Source organism: Tigriopus californicus, chromosome 1, assembly GCF_007210705.1.
Source record: "Tigriopus californicus strain San Diego chromosome 1, Tcal_SD_v2.1, whole genome shotgun sequence".
Lineage (NCBI taxonomy): Eukaryota > Metazoa > Arthropoda > Copepoda > Harpacticoida > Harpacticidae > Tigriopus > Tigriopus californicus.
In genome coordinates this window covers 8,821,151-8,827,150 of record NC_081440.1, presented here as the reverse complement: position 1 = coordinate 8,827,150, position 6,000 = coordinate 8,821,151, and positions in this window count along the sequence as shown.

The following is a 6,000-nucleotide window of genomic DNA, read 5'->3' as shown; positions in this document are numbered from 1 at the left end:
GAACTGTATTTCACGTTAATTATCAATGCGCTTTTGGGTAGTGAAAACTAAAATGAAACTTTCACTTCACAGTTTTCTCATCTTCGGACAAGGTGTACCATACTTCAATTTCCGATTAACGCACGAGTATCTTCTGCTGCGTTTTGTACTTGGGTTTCCTATTTGGTTAAAGCAGTTGTCATGTTGGTAAACTGTGCCAGATCATTGGGGGGAATTTAACGGTATTCTTTCATTACCTTTCAGTAGCATTTTGTTAAGTTACGCACACTACTGCAGTTCTGATCTTGATTTGATTACTTGTTCTTCCTGGGTACGCAGTCCCTGAACTTAAAAGAGGCCAAATAACATATCAACGGAGAAAGGGAAATGAGTTTCGGAAAATTGATTTTCAACCGAGTTTTAGCCGCGGACAGCAATTTATTGGTTTTTGGGAGTATCATCACCTTGACTTAATGATACAGGAGTGAGCTCACCTTGGCTCAGTAATTCGTATGATTGTCAGCTTGACACCGTCAACGCAAGGCAAAATGAGACTAGACACTACTTTGTTCCATTGGACAAATCCTTGCGTCCACCATGCTTGAATTCATCGCTTCAAGAATGAACTAATTACACCAAATTTACACTGTATGTAAATGTATTTCTAGTTTGCTTAAAATGGAAGTTTTTAGGTGGATTAGATATTTTTTTAAAATTTCTTATGCTTTTTCCCCAATGGCATATTAGCACCATGAGATTGATCCATCAATCACTTTAATATGGTTAGAGAACCGAAGATACGAATTATGATAACGGAGTGGGAATATCCCTTCATTGGGACACCCATCAATAGATGTCAAGCGTCGAGAGACAAACAAACAAAAATCCTTAATTTCATTGCCAATCTTATATTTCATACATAAATTCTGGAAAAAGTCCTTTTAAAAAGGCCATGGAATATACCTCACAATTTGCTTTAATTTCGAAAGAACGACAAAAACGGCAATAATAATATCATTGCTCTATAAAGAAACTAGTTTCGCATGACTCGTTTCTTCTTATCTTTGTATAATTATCGTCAAAAAATGGCATGATTTGAGATATTTTGGTTGACTCTCAACCATTCGTCTGGGCCGATAAGTTATCAAAACTTTTTATCGCAGCAGAAAGTATTTTTTTCTACATTTTGATATGAGCTCCGTTTTTGCCTGCAATGCGGTGGTATTCTGGTTGATCTTAAAAAAAGTCACTATTACTACAGATTTTATGCAAAGCTAAAAAAGCACAGGAAACTTCAGATATTGATTCAAACGCTACTAGACAAAACGTTTTTTGAAGTTTCAGTACAAACTTCAGGTCAAATTTCGGGCTGGAATAAAAGCGCAGGGGCACATTACTTATATTATTATATTTCTTATTCTTATTATATTTTTATCTATTTCATACATTAAATGTTGATTAATGCATGATAAGCCAGTGTACTTTATACTACTACTTGTAGGATATGCAGGCGACGAGTTGGCGACGTCCTGAAAATAACTATTTTAAAGATTTGCAAGGCCCCCATGTCATACTAATGGCTTCGGCAGAAAAATTATTCCGATTGGCACATCCTCATCAGTTGGTTCTCTGTATGTACGTGTGTATTACCCTGGACCCTCAAAAGTTCGAAGTGGATTTAAAAATTCATTGATGTGACATTGAAATCACTTGCTCAAAAGTTTTAAATGAATTCAAGGATGGAATGATTTGAAGTCAGATGTTCAAATGATCCCATACCCATTGTCGTAGTACTAGCAAGAAATTACTCTCAGATCCATCAAAAAGCTAATAAGCAAATAAGAACAATTCTCAAGGCCAAATTAGGTTGAGGGAATATTAGCTGGTATGACTTGAATAAAAAAAGTGTTTCGTCGGATCCAGTTCACTCTTGTTTTCCAACATCCTTCATCTACCCTAAAGAGAATCTTTAATGCAGATATTGCACGAGATACTGCCAACCATTGGCAGTCTAATTTGGGGTTCCATGGCGCTACGATTTCCTCTCCTTGGGGTGACTTGCTCACTCATTCCATGAATTGCCAAAGTGTGTTTGTTGGCATGGAGGATCTCGTTGCGGTTAACTTGTCTTGTTTGAGTGGAAGACTCGATGATGGGAACAAAGCTCGGCAGTCTCAAATGAGTGTCGATGGACTGTTGGGGACCAGCGGGCGCAGTGCAACGCAGTGGTAAGTTGGGACCCCACTGTGTGAGTTGTAGAATCCTCATAGGCGATTCGGAACGACATGAGAACGGTAATCCATCTTGTGTGTGCGGTCCCATCATTCCTCGAGATCTATTATGTTCCAAAGGCTCAGTCATTTAGTGAGGAGAGAAGAGGAGAGGCCATCCAGATAGTAGTGGTCGACTACGAAGTTCCGAATCCACTTAGCAGTACCCACCACCACGCCACTACCCAGACTCATCATATCCCTTATCCTGTTCAAAAGGGAACGCAGAGGGTTTGTCATGGTGGGGAAAAGGTGAGGACGTAAGTGCACCAGACAGATCAAAAGGACAAACCCTGAGATCTTCTGGAGGCTGACGCCTCATGTCACGCTTTTGGGCGGATTCAAATCAATAACATTTAATGGAGTGTGGTCCCACGCTCACTCGAGCCGAGTAACTGAGACAGCAAAAGTATTTTCCGTCTTATGAGTAGATCAGGCTTACGAAGCAGATTTGATTCAATTTCAAACAGCTGGTCTGCACAGCATCTCAGTGTGAATATGGTCATTATGACGTTAACACACATGCTTCCAGCGAACCAACCACGAACTGTGGGACTAAAATGCTCTAATTTGATTAGAATTTAGAATATTGTTACATACTATATTGTATGAAACCGAGTTGGGCTCGTTGATTGGCCATAAGTGTAACCATCACGAGATGAAAATAAAGACAATTCTAACGAGCGAGGATCGCGATACATTATTTTAGGCTGTCGTTCTTTCACTCTGGTGGCCCAGTTATCTTCCTACAGCCCACAATACTTTCTAACCGTGTGCATGTCTAGGTCTCATTCCAAATACACGGAAGTGGCCCTAAGAGTTGCCTCTGCTCTCTAAGACAGGTTAGAGCCAAATTTATGATGAATGATATCCTGATGATGGTCGACTCGTGCCAACACATTAAAGCTATTACCGAGTTGCTACTGAACTGAACCCCGTTCATCTCCGTTTGTAAGTCCATTTATGCGCAAGCCCATTTAGCCGTAAGTGGGCTGGCGTTGGTACTCATAGAGGGCATAGAGGGTCCAATCCTCCCCTCTTCCTCTCTCTCTCTTCTCCACCCCCCCCCCCCTCCTCTCTTTCCTTCTTTTTCCCTCCCTTCGTTCCTTTCTTTCTCTGGTCTTTGGCTATTTGTCAGACTCATTAAAGGTCTTCAAACTCATCATCTGTGGAGAAATAATGAGACGATATGTGGAAATGAGCATCTTTCCCACCATAGGATTCACATTCTCAATCTTTCGAAAATAAACCAGAATCCTTCACAGGAAAGTCAATCCACAGCTGAGAGCAAGCTCGGTGATTGACCACGAACCGAAGATATAATACTAAACACTAAACACTAAGCGCGTGACTTCAATCGATATGAACATGGCATAAGCGAAATTGACTTTACGTAACAGTTGAGAAAAAATGCAACGATGAAATGTAGTTAATAAAATGAAAGGTTATTGTATGTGCATCAATTGCTTCTGAATTTTCATGGAAAGAACCGGCAATTGACTTGAAGTTGAAGAGAAATTTTGTTCTTTGACCCTGCGTGTCTTTTCTCATTCACTTTTGAAATGAACCATAAGATTAGGTGCCATGGACATAATTGCTCACAGGAGATGCTTCTGTAGTTGCAGTTGTTAGGCTAAGTGTGATCGTCACATGAGGCTGAGACTGAAGGTTGTGTGGTAGCTATTGGTGTGCCAAGTGGAATGAACATCTGTTTGTAATGGAAGTGGTCATGCTTTAAGGATTCCAAAAGTACCATCAATGCCAGAAAGCAAATCGAGCCAAACTGACCATTCGCCAATGTGGTGTGGGATCAATAGCTCTCCATTCCGTAAAAATGGGTGTCGCAAAGCAGCATTTCTCAAAGACAGCCGGAGTGCTCATTCTTACAATACCAACACCGAGCGTAGGTTACAAACGTGGACGTTACAAAGCTAAGCTAGTACTACGTATTCTTGGATCTCTCTGGAAAGTAGTGACTAAAGTACTTACTAGATCACAGACCCCTGCCCGGAGTCCAGAGTATACAAGGGGATGTAAATCACAGACCCGAATAGTTGCAGACGTGTGAAAGCACATGATCCTTGGCCACCCAACATTGAATGTGAGCAAAAAGGCAGAAGAATTGAACTCGTTCCACCTTCAATCATGCATGGCATCGCTTGACAGCTCCTCGAGCTTGACTGAATCAGGGGTTCCACCACTCACAGTAGAAGCCGACAAATGCTTCCGGTCTCTTCCGGTTCCTTGGGCTTAGAATAAAGATGGATTCTTCTCACCTACCCCTCCGGCATCCTCTGGGAATAACTTATGTACGGAAAATTATGATTTGACAGCCATGGAGAAAGAGGAAGGAAGGATGCTGAGAACATCGCAATGAACTACGATGATGTCTACCCCTAAATACAAGGCTATCGGAGGATGCATTTTCTTCACGTTATTCGAGGAAATACATATTTCATAACATGTGCGCACTTGGGATGACAATACTTTATAGCAAGGGTTGGTGACCGATGCTTCCCGGATCCCGCAATATGAAAAAGAAATGTCTATTAATGTACGTAGTAGTCATGGATTTGGACAGGAACTTTAAAAAATATGGACTGTGAACGAGCTTCCCGTCAAATCGGTCATAACAAATCTGAGCCTTTTGTCGAAAAATAAGAATAAAATCAGAGACGTGCATCGCGTCAATTAAAGGCAGGTCATTTTTGTATTATTTACTTGTGAAGAGGTTCGTTTCAACCATATGCTGTCAAAAGCTTATAAGGAAACACGGTAGCTGAGTGGTCTAATGGACTCAATAAATGCACGTCATGGTTCCCCAAAGGGCGTGGGTTCAAATCCCTCCTACGGAATCAACACCTTCTGTAGCTGACCAAGAGCAGGCCGAAAACTACATTGTCATGAAGTGTTTACCGCATAACTTTGGATGCATAATATGCATAACTAAAGGCATAATTTTTGGGCTCAAATTTGGCCAAGTTCATTTATTCAATAAGATCTTGTGGTCGTATGGTGTGCTTATTTGAAACAATGTGAACGGTTTAGGATAAGACAGTTTTGCTTGCGTTCGTAGTCCACATCTCCAGAATCTTTAAACTAATTTCATTGTGGGCTTTCTAAGTTTTGGTTTCGTATTTGATCTGTGGCATCCTTCAAAAATTGTTTTGTGATGTTTATTTGGTATCGTAGTCAGACAAATAAACGGCTCGATTACACAAATTTCTCTCGAAGCCCTACCCCTCAGCTGTTTCAGGTAGCTGTTCACCAGTCGTTTGTTCCACAATCCGGGTTTCACATTCTAAGTTTTAATTTTTGATGCAGTACATTCACTCAGGGCAATATTTCTACTTCGATTTTTATTGATGCTTTGAGAAACATTTCAAAAACAAAAAAATCGCCACACTCCGACGATCTGAAAAACAATTCTATTCGTAGGACACATTTCTATGCGGTGTTATCTTTTAGCGGGATTTAAGTCAGACTTGGACAAGTTTTTGACCAAATTACTGATCAACTCTACTTTCAAGGATGGACAGATCCGACAATTTGTTGGTGAATCACACATTATATGAATTTAGAGGTAAACCAGCTCTTTTCATTGTTTGAACGTACGTTCGTGTTAGAGGCAAAGAAGTCCGAAATATAATAAAGAAATGTCTAAAGTTGTCCTTTCAAAGATATCTTTTTTCTAAGATTTTCTTATTCCCCACTAGCAAAGTTTTGATCAATTTCTGCAGATACGTTGATT